General features: G+C 36.1%; 1 long non-coding RNA gene across 1 annotated transcript in view; it reads left to right on the top strand.

Moving 5' to 3' along the window:
• LOC136031574 (uncharacterized) overlaps positions 1-22037 on the top strand; it is a 29334-nt gene that overhangs the window by 6811 nt on the left and 486 nt on the right. The window contains exon 2 of the long non-coding RNA XR_010618530.1: positions 1539-1662. This is a non-coding gene — a long non-coding RNA (uncharacterized LOC136031574). The remainder of the gene's footprint in view (positions 1-1538; positions 1663-22037) is intronic.

Here is a 22037-nt window from a genome sequence, read left to right as displayed (position 1 = left end):
ATATATATATATATATATATATATATATATATATATATATATATATATATATATATATATATTTATGGGATAACTACTTGATTCAAAATAAGGATGAACCATTCTTCGGTCAGTACAGCTTTTTGCAACGCATTACATGACTTATAGAATAAGCAAACCTATTGCGCTCAATCAATTAATTAACAAATGATTTTACCTCCTTTTCATACAATCCTAATAAGGGGGGGAATTAATTCCAGGTTTGCTTCTGACTCAATTGGACTATCTGTCTTGGCTTTTTCTACAATTAGCCATGAGTTCATGCCCACAAGTGCTCCATTTTAATTCAAAAATCAACGATTAAAAAACAATTAAAATACAGAAGAGATAGGGGTAGTGGCTTAATAATGCCTTCCTGGGGAATATCTTAAGCCCTGGTTTCATTCTTGAAAGTTCCATCTACCTAACTCAGCTAGGTTACTCGATAAGTAATTTTTGAAACAATTCCATTAGCCTACTTATGTAGGGATAAGCTAAACACACTGACTGCATCGTTTTCTTTTATGCTCATTCCAAATGTTAAATATAAAACAAGCTTTTTTAACTGAAACTATATTCTAGGAGACCTCTGTTCGAGAAACATCAACATCACCGCCAGCAAAGAGATACAAGAAAATAAGAATCGTCGAACTCAAAATGCCAAGAATAATAAATTCTTTAGTAATTGTTAGAGATGGTTGGGATGAGATACAACTCCCTGAGTATGTAGATCGCTTAGTTGTGGATACTCTTTTGAACATGGTAGAGAGTATCCCCAGCCTGAGCAGCTCTATAATACAAGATGGATACAACTAAGTTCCATAAGCCAATGATGAACTTGTTCAAATAATTCTGAGCATTATGATATTTTTTAAAAGATTTGATTTAGATGCAATGTGCGCTAATCGGTCACCTCCATAAAAAATGGCAAGATATAATCAATTGAATACCAAAACAGGAAGCTCAATTACAAACAAAATAAACAGAAGTTGAAAGATTATTTGACACTCCTACTCCTACTAATGTGTTGTCTGTTAACACAGATGAGCTATTTGATTCATGTCTCAATGATTCAGATAGTATTTTTGAACAAATAGAATCGCGAACGATATGTCTCAGTCATACCTAGTCATAAAAAGTCATAAAAAAAGAGCAGTACGATGTATCGAATCCGCAAAAAACAAGTCCTCCAATTATCAGTCCAAATATGAGAGTTATATCAACAAACAAGATTTCAGTTGTTACTTGTACCTCTACTGAATACGGTACAAGTTCAATACTGGTAGGAAACGTGAAAGAGACTTTAAAAAAAAATATAAAAAAGAATATACACCAATTAATAATTTTTGGCAATTTACGGAAGCTTGCATTACTTAAGTCAGCTTTGTGTTATAGATTTCAGAAATAAGAACAAACATGTTACTCATTCAGTTAACTAAATCTAAAGTACTCAAATAATATTTGTAATTTTTTATTAATAAAAATGCATGTATAAAAAATCTCATGATTCGAATTTGCAGGTTCATCAAAGAATTCATACAATAGCCATACAAGTGTAATGTACGTCAAAGAAGTTTTAATCAAGTTTCAAGTTTACATATACATAAAAGAATTCACGCAATGGAGCATACTTATGAGTGTGAGGTATGTCAAAAAAGGTTTACTCGTATTGCAACTTTGCATACTTTGCGTACTTTGCAAAATTCACACAAAAGAGAAGCCATACGAGTAAAATGTAACAAAATTAATAAAATAGTATATATTTTAAGCGATGATATGATATTACTATGAAATAAATGATACAACCTCGAATGTTACTAACTTTTCCTAGTTACTTAAGATTTTTTTGAAAGTATAAAGTACGTATTCTGACCAGTGTAAGACAAGAATTGATGACATAAATTATCCTTGCAATTTTTATAAGAAAAAAATTGAAGTAAATTATCAAACCCGCATTAGCAATTTTGGTAAGAAAAATGACAGAAGGAAGCGATCATCCTATAAAAGAAGAGGATTTGAATACGTTATCTGCTACACCACCGGAAAATTCCCAAAAGCTAATAAATGTGCTCGAAAAAGCAAGTCGTAGCTATAACGTTTTCAATATTGACAAGTCTATAATAATAGCTACGCACCTTCCTTACGCCATGAGGGAATGAACCAGAGAACTTCGGATCACGAAGACTAAGCCTGTTCCACTACGCTGGCGCAAGGTTCAAAACAATCCTTTCCCCAGGAAAATTCTAAAATAGCTACCTAATAATTTATCCAATTTCAACCACCTCGCTACAGTACTGACCCTTGATGAAACGTTATGAGAGAGTTTATAATTACTTATAATCAAATCGTAAAACTAAATTTTGATTCATATCTGAATCGGAGTGGGAATGGAATTGACTCCAAGGTCCCCAGTGTTTCGTGTGCCCAGCAGGATCTAGGCAGCCCTATGCAGAGGCTGTTGTCCACAGATTTGGATCTTACGCCCTGCCGCAGTTGTCTTCCTATAGAGGATCCTCCCACGATGGCGTTCCGTGTCAACATACAACTTAGCCCATTACCCAGAGGTGTGTAACCAACAGGTCGTATGCACATATCGGTTAGTCCTGCTGAGCGTACATAACGATTTCTTTATAGTTCTATATATTTAACTTCATAAGAATTTAAATAATTTAATTTCATTTATTATTGCTTTAACTATGCCCCTTCATTTTGATCAGGGCAATGTATTTATCAACATCAGGCTATAGTTTCAGACATATTTTGTTTTTATTATAAAGCAGCTCAGTAGCGCTGCCTAAGTAAAGAACGAAGTGGGCACTATTCTTTTTTTTCTTTTTTTTTAAAGACCAGGACGCATCGTATCTAAGTATATGTCATAGAAACTTTGGAAGGTGCACAATCAACTGAAAATTTAAATGGCTGGAGCCCTTTTTAATCGTCGAAAGGAATTGGAGGACAACCAGCCCCACCCCCACCCCCATTATTTCTACAAACATTTCCAATCAAAATTTGAGATATGTGTTTTGTTCAGCGTAGTTGAAAAGCTTGGAAATTAAGTCTATGAAGGATGACAACCCCGTCCCCGCCCAATTCCTCAGGGCAAGGCTTGTAAGTTATGCCCTTTAGACAAATAAGGTTTTTATGAAAATTCTGGTCGTATAAACTTCAGAGCCTCAGAGGAGGCCCTTTAAAATTGTTATCAGAAGTTCTAGTACCCTTTTTCAAAAGAAAAATGATCCGAGGGCAGCTATCCCCCCTCAGGGATACAGGATGCTTTGTATAGAAGTCCCAAAGCTCCAGCAATTATGTATTTGAAGATAACAACATCCCCACAGCCCCCTGGGCAAGGGCTGTAATCTTCGCCCCGGGGGCATATAAGGTTCTTATGAAAATAGTGGTTGTATAAACTTTTGAGGAGGCTCATTGGATTAGGAATCAGAATTTCCTGTGTCTTTTTTAAGAGTCAAAGTAAAGCGAGGTCAACTAGCTACTTTCTCTTACTGTCTAATTTCTCCATTTGCATCCGACAGAAATTTGAGAGAGCCATTTGTTCAAAAACTGCCCAAAGATGACAAAAGAGGAACTTTGAAGTTGATATAACCCGTCATAATCTGGGGACAAAGGTTGTAAGTTATGTCCTGGGGCATATAAGCTTTTACCGGAGGGGTGGCTAAGTGAACTTTAGAAGAGGCTCATTTGATTGGAAATTTAAAAAATTCTACATCCCTTTTAAAAATCAAATGTAATGCAGGTTAACTAGCCCCCTCCCTGACACCCTCTTTTCCGCAAACGCATCCCATCAACATTGTGAGATATCTATTTTGTTTGCAATAGTCTGAAGAGCATATATCAATGCTTTCAAGGTGGACAAAACCATCCAGAATCCAGGGTTAAGGGTTGTAGGTTATGCCCTGGGCATATAAGTTTCTTATGAAATAGTTGGTTATATAAACTTCAGATCAGATGGGGTTCATTCGAATGTATGTTGGAAGACAGGGGTATAGCTCCTGCATTTTATTGGAGGGGCAAAGGGGGTCTACAATCGGAGAGTCTAGGGGTATGGCTTAGATAATAATTTTGTCTCCAAATTATTGGGGGGCAGCTGCCCCCTTGCCCCCCAGAAATGACACCGCTCTCGGAAGATATAATGCCCTCTTTGAGAGTCAAAAGTGAATGGAGGGCAACAAGCCCCTCCCCCACAAGCCTATCATTCCCTAAAGTACATCAAATCAAAATTTTAAGAAAAGTATTTTTTTAGCTGCCGCTTGCCCCCCCCCAGAAATGACACCGCTCTTGGAAAATCTAGTACCCTTCTTGAGAGTCAATAGTGAATGGAGGGCAACCAGCCCCTCCCCCACAAGCCTATCAGTCCCTAAAGCACATCCCATCAAAATTTTAAGAAAAGTATTTTATTCAACATTGTGAAAAGTTCCAGTAGTTATGTCTTGGAAATATCAACTTCCCCGTAGTCCCCCTGTAAGGGCTGTAAGTCAAGCAATGTGTTCGTTGTTTACACATGGTATATGCTATTTAGAAAGCTGCAAATGTATGAACTTTATTTTCCAAAAAGACGAAAGGAATTCAGGCGAGCCTTTCAGAGAATGTTGAGGAGAGTGTTCAAATAAATCAAAACACGTAATGTGCATACGGATTGTCAAAAGGGTGTAACTCAGGAATGACTGGATAAATTAATTTGAAACTTTCAGGAAATGATAAGGTAGATGAAACTGTAAAAAAAGGATTTTCATAACAATCTGTACATAGACAGAGTGATTTTTTACAATGATTATAAATATGTAAAATTCAATAATTTTTATGTTACCCATCAAAAGTCACGGGCCAGGAAAACGTTATTTTATTTTTGAAATGTGGGGGAATGAACCTCTGGAAATAAGGAATATCATTGAAAATCCCATCATCAGATTCAGTGTGTCAGATAATTCTACTGTAAGGGATCCATGCTCTTATCCACAAAAATGTGGAATTTGTTATTTTTCGCCAGAATAATGGTTACTGATGCGTGTTTATTTTTCACTTTTTTTTTATGTTTCTTTTCACGAGGCGATGGCGTCAAACATATGTTCCTAGAAGATCAAGAGAGGACTTATTTGCAGAAACCAAGAGTTTTAGTTCCCTTTTAAAGTGACCAGAAAGATTGGAGGGTAACTAGACCACCTCCGCGACCCTTTTTTATATAGCAATCGCAAATTCTGTCGGTCTGTCTGTCTGTCGGTCCCGGTTTTGCTACTTTAGGCACTTCCAGGTAAGCTAGGACGATTAAATTTGGCAAGCGTATCAGGGACCGGACCAAATTAAATTAGAAATAGTCGTTTTTCCAATTTGACCATTTGGGGGGGGGGAGTGGGGGGCCGGTTAATTGGGAAAAAATAGAAAAAATAAAGTATTTTTAACTTATGAGCGGGTGATGGGATTTTAATGCACTTTGATGTATGGAATGATATTGTGTCTCAGAGCTCTTAATTTAAATCTCGACCAGATCTGATGACATAGGGGGGAGTTGGAGGGGGGACCTAAAATCTTGGAAAACACTTAGAGTGGAGGGATCGGGATGAAACTTGGTGGGAAAAACAAGCACAAGTCCCAGATACATGATTGACATAATCGGAATGGATCCGCTCTCTTTGGGGTAGTTGGGGGGGGGGGGTAGTTCTGAAAAGTTAGAAAAATGAGGTATTTTTAACTTACGAACGGGTGATCGGATCTCAATGAAATTTGACATTAAGAAGGATATCGCGTCTCAAAGCTCTTATTTTAAATCTTGACCGGATCTGGTGACATTGGGGGGTGGGGGGTGGGAGGGGAAAACCTAAAACTTGGAAAACACTTAGTGGAGGGATCGGGATGAAACTTGTTGAGAAAAATAATCACGATTCCTAGATACATGATTGACATAACCGGAACGGATCCGCTCTCTTTGGGGTAGTTGGGGGAGGGGTTAATTCTGAAAAATTAGAAAAAATGAGGTATTTTTAACTTACGAACGGGTGATCGGATCTCAATGAAATTTAATATTTAGAAGGATATCGTGTCTAAAAGCTCTTATTTTAAATCCTGACCGGATCTGGTGATATTGGGGGAAGTTTGGGGTGGGGGAACCTAAAATCATGGAAAACACTTAGATTGGAGGGATCGGGATGAAACTTGGTGGGAAAAATAAGCTGATCCGGTCTTTTTTTGGGGGGGGGGGGGGTTAATTCTGAAAAATAAGAAAAAATGACATATTTTTAACTTACGAAGGAGTGATCGGATCTTCATGAAACCTCATATTTAGAAGAACCTCGTAACTCAGATCTCTTATTTAAATCTCAACCGGATCAAGCGAAATTGGGGGGGCAGTTGGGGGGACCGGAAATCTTAGAAAATACTTAAAGCGGTGAGATCTGGATGAAACTGGATGGGAAGAATAGAAATCTGTCTAAGATACGTGACTGACATAACATGACCCGATTTGTTCTCTTTGGTGGAATTGGGGGGGGGGGAGGTAATTTTGAAAATTGAGGTATTTGTAACTTACGAAAGGGTGACCTGATCTTAATGAAATTTGATATTTAGAAGGACCTTGTGCTTTGAAGTTCTAATTTTAGATTCCGATCAGATCCATTGACATTGGGGGGAGTTGGAGGGGGAAGCCGGAATTCTTGGAAAACGCGAAAATTGGGGTATTTTTATCTTACGAATATATGATCGGATCTTAATGAAATTTGATTTTTAGAAGGAATTCATGTCTCAGAGCTCTTGTTTCAAATCCCAACAAGATCTTTTGACATTGGGGGGTGTTGGAGGGGGAAATCTTGAAAAAACACTTGGAGTGGAAGAATCGGGATGAAGCTTGGTGGATAGAATAAACAAATGTCCTTGATACGTAATTGACAGAATCGTACTGGATTCGCACTCTTTGAGGGAGTTGGGGGGAGGGGTTTAGTGATTTGGCGAGTTTGGTGCTTCTGGACGTGCTAGGACGATGAGAAGTGGTAGGCGTGTCAGGGAGCTGCACAATTTGACTTGATAAAGTCGTTTTCCCAGATTTGACCATCTGGGGGGGGGGCTAAAGGGAGAGGAAAAATTATAAAAAATTAGGTATCTATAACTTACGAGAGGGCGATTGGATCTTAATGAATTTTGATATTTAGAAGGACATCGTGACTCAGAGCTCTTATTTTAAATCCTGACCGGCATTAAGCCTCTTATTTTCCTTTTTAAATCAATCTATTTATTCATAGAATTTTGTTACAGCTCATACCATATAATCTCTTGGCTCTTAGCTCTTCTCGCCTCGTCACAAGTGCCATATGAGCCCTTAGCTCTTGTTCTGCAAAGACATCTGATCAAAATTTTGAGATAGCCCTTTTTTTATCGTTTTGTATTGGGAAATATACAGAAATTTTCGTTTGGGAGATTTGTTTTGATTATTAGGAGATTTTCCACGAGGATATGGTAACATAGTGGAGTTTCCTGTGAGAATTTTACACGGAGGGATGGAAGGGAATTTCCTGGGGTGACTTAAAGAATGGTCAGAAATTAAATGAAAGAATTTTAATTTATAAGTTTTTCAACTGAAATTAAAGAGTGACATTAGGACTTTTAACAATCATTTCCTACAAACTGTTTGAAAATAACCTTATGACTTCAGCCTACAGACCAAGGGTTGAGAGAAGAAAATTTTTCCCTTGGAATAGTTTCACGTGGATGATTAAAAAGAGAGTATTTAATACTACCACTACTTCTACAATTCCCAAAACTACCACTACTACCACTACTACCGCACTACTCCATTCTCATTATTGAGGGGAAATCTGAACTAAATCAAAAGATGATATGCGGATGCATAGCGTCAAAAGAGCGCATCTCAAGAAACAATTCCCACAACTACCACTACTACCACTACTACCGCACTACTCCATTCTCAATATTGAGGGGAAATCTGAACTAAATCAAAAGACGATATGCGGATGCATAGCGTCAAAAGAGCGCATCTTAAGAAATTGACTCGGTTATTTATTGTAATTTCTGTTCTTTTTGGGTTTCATTTATTTATTGATGGTGATTTGTGGTAGTTTTATTCTTGTAATATTATTTGACTTTATTTCTGCTCATCTTTTGTTTAACAGAGCTCTTTACTTTTCTTTGAACACATTCGATACTACTACTAGTAATGCAAATACTACTACTACGACTACTATTAAAACTGTGCCTAAAGGTATGAAGATGAAATTTCCGAGAAGTTTGTTTTTGGGGGCGGGATGAACTTTATCACAACACACCGTCTGTAGGCAGGTTGTCAAAAGGGCGTAAAAGCAATATCTTAGGAATAGTTGGGTGTATGAGGCTTAGATTAACAGGGCTTGTTGTGGGAGAGGGCGGGGGTGTCATAAAACCCAAAACGAACAGAAATTACAATAAATAACGAAGTTTGACTCCAATCCAGCAAAAATTAACATGATTAGTACTGACGGTTTCCATGCCTTTTAAAGACCAGAACATAATTCGCACTTATTTTTCTTCTTTTTTTTTTGTTTTTAAACCCACTATAAAGGGCTTCCAGCTCTTATCTACAAAAATGCAGAATTTGTTGTTTTTTTTTGGCCAGAAGAATGATCACAGATTCGTCTTTATTTTATTTTTTTCAGGGGTGATAGTATCAAACCATTGATCCTAAAGGGTCAGGAGGAAGCTCATTTGGTCAGGAATTAGGATTCCTAGTTCCCTTTTTAAGTGACTAAAAATATTGGACTGCATCAGCCCCTCTTCCGCAACCCTTTTTCCCAAAGTCATTTGATCATAATTTCGAGATATTTCATTGAGGAATTTTCATGGGTATAGGGAATTTTTCATGGAGGAGGAGCTGAATGTCCCGGCATTATTTAAAAAACGATGAGAAATTAAATAAAACCAAGTTTTTTCAATTGAACGTAAGGAGCAACATTAAAACTTAAAACGAACAAAAATTATCACGTAAATGTGGGGTTGCCTCCTTCTCAATACCACGCTCTTTACGCAAAAGTTTTTTTTAGAATTTTTAAAATGGCTTATTAATCTAATAGCTATTCTTAAATAATTGGAACAAAAAGTCAAACTTCAGCGTACATAGTGAGGCATTTGCCACCGGACCTATATTGCAGTTTTTCAAAGATATTTGACTATTAAAGCATGTCCAATTTCTGACAAAGATATCTACTAAGCTTCAAAGTTTTGGTTTTCTTTTTTAAAGTTTTTGAATAATTGTAATCCCTTGTTTTTAATTTAATTTTTGTTCCTTTTTTTAAGTTTTTTCTTATTTTTTTCTGTTTTCTTTTTTCTTTTTAGTTTTTATTTTAGTTGTCTACCTTTTCTTCGTATTTTTCTAGTTTTTTTTCTTCTTGTTTTATTTTATTTTTCTTCTTTATTTTTTTTCCGGTACGAGCCTCAGCAACACGTGTACAAGGTGCTAATTTTTAATTGCGTAAATGTTACGGATATACGACTGACAATTCCCCTAATATACTCTAGTAATTCCTCGACACGTATTCTTTTTTTAATTTCTCTTTCAGCCGCAAGCCAGGTTTCGCGTTGCTTTTGTAATACATCGACAAGCTTTCTTTTAGTAATTTCTCTCTGAGCCACCAGCCTAACATCGCCCCCCCCCTAAAGCGACGCGTATGCAAGGTGCTAATTTTTAAGTGTGTAAAACTTGTAGATATACAACATTCTTTGCTGTCCCTTTGTCTGTACATATAAATAGATTGTCTGGTTTACCGAATCTAGAACTTGCAACGTATAATTGTCTTGGGAACAATCCGTATTAAGATCTATACAGCATTTTTCTAATGATTGCCCTTGAGCTTTGTTGATGGTGATTGCAAAAGCTAATCGAAATGGGAATTGCAATCTTTTAAATTGAAAAGGCAGATCCGTTGGAATTATGGGAATGCGAGGAATAAGAACAGTCTCACCCTCGGAAGGCCTTGTCAAGATTGTTGCCTCTATTACGTTTTCCATTGTTGTTTTTTTACGGCAAGTAGCGTGCCATTGGAAAGCTTTGGTGGGTTAATATGTCGCAACTGTATTATTGGTACGTTTTTTTAGTTGTAGCACGTGTAGTGGAAACCCTGGGAGAACCAGGGAATTTAAAAATTCTGATGGATAGTTAACCGCTTCATTTGATTCCAGAACTGGGTCGACTGACTTATAAATGACTGCTTGATCTCGAATCTTGGTCAGAATAATATTGTTGATTTCGTGGACGTCTTTGTTCTAGGCTGCCAGAATCACCTGTTCACTTAGCCATTTATGATTTTTATAATTGGTTAGAATATTCGGAAATATCTTTTCAACCAAATCATTTTTTGAAGTAGCTAAATTACAGAATTCAGGAGGCAGTCCTATGCGTCCTTTAATTGAGTCAACTGGGAACATTTCGTTTCTAATTGCCAGCAATAGATCTGAAAATGTTTTACCAGAGTGATCGTTTTGAAATCGGACATGCATATTTATAGTTAATTCATTGTGCTTCATTTCTTATCTATTTCTTTGTTAGTGGCTGGATTTATCTATTTAATATTAAAGTGATAGCTATCGGCTCCATCCCAAAAAATGATAGGATATTGTGGGGTATTGTAGCATCGATGAGTTTCGTCAATTCTTGTCAACTGATTGTTTCGCCTATAAAGAATAATATTTGGAGGTAAGAACTGATCACTGACCATAACGATTCCCACTTCGTTGATAGTTGGAGCATTGAATCTACGCACATGTTCAGCAGTAGGCGTTTTATCAGTGGAAATAACAATTTTATGCGTATCAGTAAGCATCAAGTCAATTGCTGTTTTGAACAGACGCACTAAATTATTGTTATTGTGGAAAAGATGCTGCAACTGAAAAACGATAGTCCTTTCAACGCCGGGAGAAATTCCGTAACGCGCATTCAATTCCGCATTGCTATCACTGATGAATTACAGATGCAAAATTTTGAGGTGCTCACCTGAGAATGGTAGAAAAAAACCTCCTCTATAATAAATTCGAAACAGGCTTTTACCAACTTTCACTTTGAATACAGGCATAAAATGACCTTGATCTTCAATTTGGTCACCAAAAGACGTCATTTGGAAACGTGAGTTATATTTCCTGATGTTGGACACAAAATGATTCGGTTCACAATGGCTCTGGTGGTGCACCCAGTTGGGGAAACTTAACCGGAGGTGCAACACATTCCCATTGTATCGCCATTAAACTTCAATGCCTAGATTTTTAGATTTTTTAGTTTTTTTATTAGTTTTTAGTTTTTTTTTCTTTTTGGTTTTTTTGTCCCGGTCGTCATTTATAACCCCCTGTTTCCCCCGGTGTCCCCGTTGTAGTTGTGTCCCTGTGTCCCGGTCGTCATTTATATTCCCTGTGTCCCGGTCGTCATTTGTATCCCGGTGTACCGGTCTGTATATACATTCGTTTTTTAGTCCTGGTCGCTTTCTCTTTGAGTGTCGTCATTTATTTTTTTCTTTTTTAGTTCTTTTAGTTTTTACCTTTTTTAGTTTTTTTTAGTTTTTTAGATGAAAATTTTTTTTAGTTTTTTCCTTTTTTTCTTTTTAGTTTTTTATTGGTTTTTACCTTTATGTTAGCTTATTTTTCAGTTTTTTCCCTTTTTTTTATTTTTTTTTTATTTTTTATTTTTTTTAGTTTTTTACCTTTTTTTAGTTTTTTTAGTTTTTTTAGTTTTTTTAGTTTTTTAGCTTTTTTACTTTTTTTATTAGTTTTTAGTTTTTTTGTAGTTTTTGCCTTTTTTTAGTTTTTTCAGTTTTTTTTTAGTTTTTTATTGGTTTTAACCTTTATTTTAGCTTATTTTTCAGTTTTTTCCTTTTTTTTAGTTTTTTTTAGTTTTTAGTTTTTTTAATTTTTTACCTTTTTTTAGTTTTTTTAGTTTTTTTAGTTTTTTAGCTTTTTTATTTTTTTTATTAGTTTTTAGTTTTTTTTGTAGTTTTTGCCTTTTTTTTAGTTTTTTTAGTTTTTTAGCTTTTTTATTAGTTTTTAGTTTTTTTTGTAGTTTTTGCCTTTTTTTAGTTTTTTTAGTTTTTTAGCTTTTTTATTTTTTTTATTAGTTTTTAGTTTTTTTTGTAGTTTTTGCCTTTTTTTAGTTTTTTCAGTTTTGACGTCACCTGATCCAGTTTTTTCAGGTGACGTCACCTGATCCACGATCCACAGATCCACAGACAACTTATTTTTATATATATAGATAGTTTTTTTTTTTTTACTTATGTCCTGGTCGTCATTTATACTCCCTGTGTCCCGGTGCTTTGTTGATTGCTAATCGAACATTCCTTTTGTCCTGGTCGCTTTCTCTTTGAGTGTCGTCATTTATTTTTTTCTTTTTTACTTCTTTTAGTTTTTACCTTTTTTAGTTTTTTTTAGTTTTTTAGATGAAAATTTTTTTTAGTTTTTTCCTTTTTTTCTTTTTAGTTTTTTATTGGTTTTTACCTTTATTTTAGCTTATTTTTCAGTTTTTTCCTTTTTTTTAGTTATTTTTTATTTTTTATTTTTTTTTGTTTTTAGCTTTTTTACTTTTTTTATTAGTTTTTAGTTTTTTTTTGTAGTTTTTGCCTTTTTTTAGTTTTTTCAGTTTTTTTTTTAGTTTTTTATTGGTTTTTACCTTTATTTTAGCTTGTTTTTCAGTTTTTTCCTTTTTTTTAGTTTTTTTTAGTTTTTAGTTTTTTTAGTTTTTTACCTTTTTTTAGTTTTTTTTAGTTTTTTTAGTTTTTTAGCTTTTTTATTTTTTTTATTAGTTTTTAGTTTTTTTTTGTAGTTTTTGCCTTTTTTTAGTTTTTTTAGTTTTTTAGCTTTTTTATTAGTTTTTAGTTTTTTTTGTAGTTTTTGCCTTTTTTTAGGTTTTTTAGTTTTTTAGCTTTTTTATTTTTTTTTATTAGTTTTTAGTTTTTTTTGTAGTTTTTGCCTTTTTTTAGTTTTTTCAGTTTTGACATCACCTGATCCAGTTTTTTCAGGTGACGTCACCTGATCCATCCACAGATCCACAGACAACTTATATATATATATATATATATATATATATATATATATATATATATACTAGCTGTTGGGGTTGCGCTTTGCACCGCCCCAACACCTAGTTGGTGAGGGCGGTTCTCGCCCCCCCAAGCCCTCCCGCGCGCGTAAGTCGTTACGCGCCATAGTAGTTGTGTCCCTGTGTCCCACCTGTGAATATAGATAGATATTTACATGTTTTTTTAATTACCTAAAACTTGCGAATATACAACATTCTTCGCTGTCCCATTGTCTGTGCATATGAATAGATTGTCAGGTTTACCGACTCTTGAACTTGCAACATATAATTGTTCATGGGAAAAACAATCCGTATTCAGATCTATACCTCATTATTCTAATGATTGCCCTTGAGCTTTGTTGATGGTGATTGTTAATCGAACATTCCCTGTGTCCCTGTCGTCATTGATATATCCCCCCTGTGCCCCCAGGCGTCTCCGTTGCAGTTGTGTCCCTGTGTACCGGTCGTCATTTATATTTCCTGTGTCCCGATCGTCATTTCTGTCCTGTTGTCCCAGTCTGTAATTTCTCTTTGAGTGTCCCGGTCGTCATTTATATTCCCTGTGTCCCGCTCGTTATTTGTGTCCCGGTCTGTAATTTCTCTTTGAGTGTCCCAGTCGTCATTTATATCCCCTGTGTTCATTTATATCCCCTGTGTCTCGGTGTCCCGGTCGTCATTTGTGTCCTGCTGTCCCGGTCAGTAATTTCTCTTTGAGTGTCCTGGTCTGTAGTTTCATCTTATTATGACGTCATATAAAACGCCATGTATACTTATATCTTGCGAATATACAACATTCATCGCTGTCCCATTGTCTGTGCATATAAATAAATTGTCAGGTTTACCGAGCCTTGAAAATGCAACATATAATTGTCCATGGGAAAAAAAATCCGCACTCAGATCTATACCTCATTATTCTAATGATTGCCCTTGAACGTTCCCTGTGTCCCGGTCGTTATTTGTGTCCTGGTGTTCCTTTCTGTAATTTCTCTTTGAGTGTCCCAGTCGTCATTTATATCCCCTGTGTCCCGGTGTCCCGGTCGTCATTTGTGTCCTGTTGTCCCGATCTGTAATTTCGTCAGTCGACAAACATGACGTCAGTCGACTGACACACAAACAAATAACTTATTTATATATATATATATATATATATATATATATATATATATATATATATATATATATATATATATATATATATATATATATATATTAGGAAAATTGCAAGATTACAACTTAGAATTGTAACCTACCCTAACCGAACCTTTTGTCTTTTAGTTTTGTCTTTGTGGCTATGAAACCGGATTTTCTTACACAATGTACCTGCATTGTAGTTTGTTTCACGAAATAACGTAAATTCACTTATTGAGTGTGTTCAGAACAAGTACCCATTTTTTTTCAACTGAGAGTATTAAGCAGCATTAAAACTAAAAACGAACCGAGATTATCGAAGTCAGAACAATAGCATACAATGTGGCACAATGGCACGATGAGGGCAAAAGGTATTTTTTTTTCTTTTAGACCAGAGCACTTTGTATAGAAGAAATCGTCGTAGAAACTTCAGAATTGGCTCATTTGTTGGAGATTGAAATCCCCTCATCATTTTTTCAAACACATCCAATCAAAATTTTGAGATAGAATTTGTTCAAGTGGTTGAAAGACCCGGAAATTATGTCTTCGAGGATGAGATCCCCTCCCCTAAGGACCTAAGGACAATAGTTGTAAGTTATGTCCTGGCGGAATATAAGGTTGTTAACTTCAAAGGGGGCCCATTAGACTGGCAATAAGAAGTTCTTGTACCTTTCATTAGAGTTAAAGTAATCGGAGGGCAACTACATCAACTCTTTTTTTGGTATTAAAGCAAGACATTTCGTGAAGGAGTTGTCGTAGAAACTTTGAAAGAGGCTCATTCGATAACAAACTACAACACCTAGTGCTCTTTTTAATTATCAAAAGTGATTGAAGGGCAACTAGCCCCCCACCTCTACGCTCATCATTTTCCCTAACACATCTAAAAAACATTTTGGAACGGCCATTTTTTCAAGAGTAGTTTGAAGGTCCAATAACAATGTATTTGAATATGATAACGGCCTCCCACAGCCCTCACGGCAAGGGTTGTAAGTAATGCCTCAGGGTATATAAGGTTTAATGGAAAGGGTGATCTTGGGTGGTGACTCATTGGATTGAAAACCAGAAGTTCTAGTGCCCAATTTAAGAGTCAAAGTTATCAGAGGGTGACCACCCCTCCCCCTTTCAGTATATTTTTCCAAATCCATCTGATGGGAACTTTGAGATAGCAATTTATTCAAAAATTGTCTAAATATGACATAACAAGACTTTTGGGGTTGAAAAAAAAACAGAGTCTAGGAGTAAGGGTTGTAAGTTACGCCCCTGGATATATAAGCTTTTTATGGAAGGGTTGGTTGTGAGAACTTTAGAGGAGGTTCATTTGATCGGAAATTTAAGGTTCTAGTTTCTTTCAAAGAGTCCAACTTGATGGGAGCAACTAGTCCCCCCCCCTGACACCCTCTTTTCCCTAAACGCATTTCATCAAAACTGTGAGATAGCCATTTTATTTGCAACAGTTCAAACAGCATATAACAATGCCTTTAGGGTGGTTACAACCCTCCAGAGCCTAGGGGCAAGGGTTGTAAGTTATGCCCTAGGCATATAAGGTTTCAATTTGAAATGGTTGTTCGTATGAACTTCGGATCGGATTGGCTCATTCAATTGGAATTTGGAAGATCTAGTGCTCTTTTTAAAATTCAAAAGTAAATGGAGGGTAACCAGCCCCTCTCCACAAGCCTATCATTCCCTAAAACACACTCAATCAGAATTTTAAGGGAACTATTTTATTTAGCATTATTCAAACCCGCTATGTCTCCCTAAGGCCAGAACATAATTTGAAGTTTTCTGAAAACCCTAAATGTGTTCACTCTTAGAACTTTAATAAATATAATATTATTTACATTTAAGGAATAAATATAAGCATATATACATTAAACTGACAATACACATTCATCTGCAGTTTTTCAGCAATGTGAAAATTATGTTCTTGCCTTGGGAAGGCATAAGGGGTTTTGAGCCCTACTCATGTTAATTTCTGCTCGCTTTGAGTTTGACTAGGTTATTTATTGTAATTTGTGTTTGTTTTGAGTTTCATTTATTTTTCGATGCTGATTTATGGCAGTTTTACGCTTGGTAGATCATTTGATTCTATTTTTTCTCATTTTTGGTTTAATGGAGTTCGAAACAAGAAAAACTTGTTTCGTCGAAAACTTTTTTTTTAGTTAATTTCTGTTTGTTTCATACTGACATAGTCTTTTTCAGGAAAAAGAAAATATTAGTTTAAATTTTTTCGGTTTTTCTTCAGGAATATATAGTTTGGCCTGCTATTTTTGTGCTGGAGAACACCCTTTTGCAAACCTTGACACAAATAGTAGCGTTTAATTTAGTTTTATACATCCTCTAGTTGAACTGAAAAATAGAACTTAATGCCATTCGTGAAAAACCCTATCTATGCTCTTTGACATCTTTAGCATTAGTAGCAGTATGCTACTAATGTGCCGATGTATTATGGCTACATTAGTAGCAGTACAATACCCCTCCTCGATACCTTGCGCTTTACACTACAGTTTGACTGTTTGTCCCGTTCTTTTTTTAGTTTTTTTATCTTCAGAATGACTCTTAAATACAAGGGTCGTTTAATAAAAATAAGAATATTTTTTTAAAGTGCTAAAAAATAGTATTGCACGGGGAGCGAGGTGTTTGGGGAGGGGATCAGCCCCTTCACATGCGGACTGGCTTCTGTCCGTTTTGGGTTTTGGTGTTGATCCTTACCTTCGGTTAATTTTTTGTTACTTAATGAGTGACAAGAATTGACTCTCTTTAAAGATTTTATTTACATTAATTTCATTATGAATTTCAATCTGATTCAACGAAAAAGAGAACGCCATTACCGACTTACTGTGAAATCAAGATTACATGGACTAGAGCATGTCTGTGAATAGGGAAAGTATAAAATACGTAATCTGACCAGTATAAGAAAAAAATGATGACGTAAATTCTCCTTGCAATTTTTAAAAGAAGAAAAATTGTATTATAAGATTGTACGTACAGCAATTCCTTGCGCCACGAGGGATTGAACCGGAGAACTTCTCAACACGAAGACTCGGCCCGTTCCACTACGCTGGCACAAGGTGATTAATTATTTCATTTCAGGAGTTTATTATGTACACTGGTTGTAAGTAAGGTGTAAATAGGTATGGTCTTGCTCTTGTATTTAGTGGCGTCATCAGGCATCCTTTATTTACTTTTTGCCTCTGTACCACATTAAGCCAGTAAAAAGAAGTGGAAGTATCCATAAATTAACTCTAGTGGGGAGGGGCTGCGAAGATATGATGAAAACAGTTGTTACGGAGGGAGTTCTCTTGCCTTTATTGGTTTTTTTCAACTATGCTGGGATTGGCAGTCTACCTACAAAGGTTAATAATTTCTTAGAACACAGTGCCATCATTTTAATACATAAATAACAAACGTAGATATGTAAATTAAGGGTTTAACTGCTAACTAAGACAGCGAAAACCAAAAAAAAATACCTGATTATTTTGTTTTTACGTTTTGATGCCTTTATTAACAAGAAAAAAAGAATAAAAGCTACACTAACCCTCTAATTCATAAGAAGAATAACAAAAAAGGGGGAAAACGCTTTACAGCAAGAAAAAAAGAGAAAAAAACGAAGAACTGGCAAACTATGTAGTTTTGTTTGGTAAAAGCTTCAGGTAATTCCAACGTTGGGTTAAAAAAAAAACTCCAATGCAGTCAGATAGGGCGGGGAATTCTCCACTCTTGTAATGGTTCAAAACAATCTTTGCTCCAGGAAAATTCTAAAATAGCTACCTAATAATTTATCAAATTTCAACCACCTCGCTACAGCAGTGACCATAGATGGAACGTTATGAGAGAGTTTATAATTACTTATAATCAAATCGTAAAACTTAATTTTGATTCATATCTAAATCGGAGTGGGAATGGAATTGACTGCAAGGTCCCCAGTCTTGCGTGTGCCCAACAGGGTCTAGGCAGCCCTATGCAGAGGCTGTTGTCCACAAATTTGGATCTTACGCCCTGCCGCAGTTGCCTTCCTATAGAGGATCCTCCCACGATGGCGTTCCGCGTCAACATTCAACTTAACCCATTACCGAGAGGTTTGTAACCGACGGGTCGTGTGCACATATCGGTGGGCCCTGCTGAGCGTACATTACGATTTCTTTATAGTTCTATATAGTTAACTTCATCAAAATTTAAATAATTTCTTTTATTTATTATTACTTTCACTATATCCCTTCATTTTGATCAGGGCAATGTATTTTATCAACATCAGGCTATAGTTTTAGAGACATTTTGTTTTTATCATAAAGCAGCTCAGTAGCGCTGCCTAAGTAAAGAAGGAAGTGGGCAAAAGACATTTTATTTTATTTTTTTTAAGACCTGAACACATCGTAACCGACTGGAAATTTAAAGGGGTGGAGCCCTTTTTAATAGTCGAAAGTGATTGGAGGATAACCAGCCCCACCCCCACGCCCATCATTTTTCCAAACACATCCAATCAAAATTTTAGATATCTATTTTGTTCAGTGCAGTTGAAAAGCTTGGAAATTATGTCTATGAAGGGTGACAGCCCCGCCCCCCCCCAAATCCTCAGGGCAAGGGTTGTAAGTTATGCCCTTTGGGCAAATAAGGTTTTTACGGAAAGATTGGTCGCATAAACTTCAGAGCCTCAGAGGAAGCTCTTTGGAATGGTTATCAGAAGTTCTAGTGCCCTTTTTTAAGAGAAAAAGTGATCCAAGGTCAGCTACCCCCACTCCTCCCCCTTTTCTAGTTTTTAGAACAGGATACTTTGTATAGAAGTCCCAAAGGTCCAGCAATTATGTCTTTGAAGATAACAGCACCCCCACAGCCCCCAAAGCAAGGGGTGTAATCTTCGCACCGGGGGCATATAAGGTTCTTATGGAAATAGTGGTTGTATAAACTTTTGAGGGGGCTCATTGGATGAGAAATCAGAAGTTCATGCGTTCTTTTTAAGAGTCAAAGTGATTGGAGGTCAACTTGCTGCTTTCTCTTCCGGTCTATTGTCCCCATTCGCCTCCGATAGAAATTTGAGAGAGCCATTTGTTCAAAAACTGTCCAAAGATGACATAACCCCTCAGAGTCTGGGGACAAAGGTGGGAAGTTATGTCCCGGGGCATACAAGCTTTTTATCAGAGAGGTGGCCGAGTGAACTTTAGAAGAGGCTCTTTGATTGGAAATTTAAAATTCTACATCCCTTTTGATGTAGAAGAGTCAAAAGTAATGGAGGTTAACTAGCCCCCCTCCATGACACCCTTTTCCCCTAAACGCATTCCATCAAAATTGTGATATATCCATTTTGTTTGTAATAGTCCAAAGAGCATATATCAATGCCTTCAAGGTGGACAAACCATCCAGAATCCAGGGTTAAGGGTTTTAAGTTATGCCCTGGGCATATAAGTTTTTTTTATGAAATGGTTGGTCATAAAAACTTCGGATCAGATGGGGTTCATTCGATTGGACGTTCGAAGACAGGGGTGTAGCTTCTGCATTTTATTGGAGGGGCAAAGAGGGTCGACATCCGGGGAGTCTAGGGGTATGGCTTAGATAATAATTTTGTCTCCAAATTATTGGGGGGGGGGCAGCTGCCCTATTGCTCCCCCAGAAATGACACCACTCTCGGATGATCTAGTGTCCTTTTTAAGAGTCAAAGTGAATAGAGGGCAACCAGCCCCTCCCCCCCCACAAGCCTATCATTCCCTAAAGCACATCCAATCAAAATTTTAAGAAAAGTGTTTTATTCAACATTGTTAACAGTTCCAGTAGTTAAGTCTTTGGAGATATTAACCTCCTTGTAGTCAAACAGTTCGTGGTAACGAACTGTAGTAAGGAGCGACCCGGCTCAATAGTAACCAATACTCTAAAAAATGAAATTTTGATACCAATACCTACATCAAAAGAATCGCATTTTAATGCTGATTTTAAATATATAAGTTTCATCAAGTTTAGTCTTACCCATCAAAAGTTACGAGCCTGAGAAAATTTGTGTTATTTTAGAAAATAGGGGGAAACGCCCCCTAAAAGTCATAGAATCTTGACGAAAATCACACCATCAGATTCAGCGTATCAGAGAACCCAACTTTAGAAGTTTCAAGCTCCTATCTACAAAAATGTGGAATTTTATATTTTTTGCCAGAAGGCAGATCACGGATGCGTGTTTATTTGTTTTTTTTTTGTTTTTTTGTTTTTTTCCCCAGGGGTGATCGTATCGACCCATTTGTCCTAGAATGTTGCAAGAGGGCTCATTCTAACGGAAATGAAAAGTTCTAGTGCTCTTTTTAAGTGACCAAAAAAATTGGAGGGCACCTAGGCCCCCTCCCACGCTAATTATTTTACCAAAATCAACGGATCAAAATTCTGAGATAGCCATTTTATCCAGCGTAGCCGAAAAACCTTATAACTTTGTCTTTGGGGACGACTTACTCCCCCACAGTCCCCGTGGGAGGGGCAACAAGTTACAAACTTTGACCAGTGCTTACATATAGTAATGGTTATTGGGAAGTGTACAGGTGTTTTCAGGAGGATTTTTTTGGTTGGGGGAGGGGTTGAGAAGAGGAGGATATGCTGGGGGAACTTTCCATCAATAATTTGTCATGGGGGAAGAAAATCTCCATGAAGGGAGCGCAGGATTTACTAGCATTATTTAAAAAAAACAATGAAAAAATGAATATGAAAAAGTTCTTTCAGCTGGAAGTAAGGAGCAGCATTAAAACTTAAAACAAACAGAAATTATTACCCATTTGAGGGGCTCACCTCCTCCTAATACCTCGCTCTTTACGCTAAAGTATTTTTAGTAATTTCAACTATTTATTCTACGGCTGTTGTGATTCTGGGGTCATTCTTAATGAATTGGGATAAAATTTAAGCTTTAGTGTAAAGAGCGAGGATCTGACAAGGGGACGAACCCCCTCATATATGTAATAAAAATATGAGAATACAAAAGTTCTTTACGTAAGCTAATTTATAAGTTACGTAAATCTTTTACTAATAAAAATATTCGTAAAAAATTAAAAATTCTAGTTGCCTTTTTAATTAACCAAAAAATCGGAGGGCAACTAGGCTTCCTCCCCCGCTCTTTTTTTCTCAAAATCATTCGATCAAAATTATGAGAAAGCAATTTAGCCAAAAAAAAAAAAAAATGCAAATTTTGTTTTAATTATTCCTCAGCGGAGAGCCAAAATCAAAACATGCATTGATTCAAAAACGTTCAGAAATTAAATAAAAAAAACAAGTTTTTTTAACTGAAAGTAAGGAGCAACACTAAAACTTAAAACGACCAGAAATTACTTCGTATATGAAAGAGGCTGCTTCCTCATCAACGCCCCGCTCTTTACGCTAAAGTTTTTTACTGTTTTAAAAAGAAGAATTGAGAGAAAGAGTCAAACTTTAGCGCAAAGAGCGAGACGTTGATGAGGAAGCAGCCTCTTTCATATACGAAGTAATTTCTGGTCGTTTTAAGTTTTAATGTCGCTCCTTACTTTCAGTTAAAAAAACTTGTTTTTTTTTATTTATCCTCCTGTAAGGGCGGTAAGTTAGGCAATTTGTTCATTGTTTACATATGGTATATGTTATTTAGAAAGCTATACATGTTTGAACTTTATTTTCCAAAAAGACGAAGGGAATTCACGCCAGCCTTTCAGAGAATGTTGAGGGGAGTGTGCAAATAAATTAAAACACGTAATGTGCATACGGATTGTCAAAAGGGTGTAACTCAGGAATGACTGGATAAATTAATTTGAAACTTTCAGGAAATGATAAGGTAGATGAAACTGTAAAAAAAATAAGATAAACTAATTTGAAACTTTTAGGAAGTAGATGAAACTGCAAAAAAAAAACTTTCATAATAATCTAT

The sequence above is a fragment of the Artemia franciscana genome, chromosome 9, assembly GCF_032884065.1.
Source record: "Artemia franciscana chromosome 9, ASM3288406v1, whole genome shotgun sequence".
Lineage (NCBI taxonomy): Eukaryota > Metazoa > Arthropoda > Branchiopoda > Anostraca > Artemiidae > Artemia > Artemia franciscana.
This window is presented reverse-complemented; position numbering and strand designations above follow the sequence as displayed.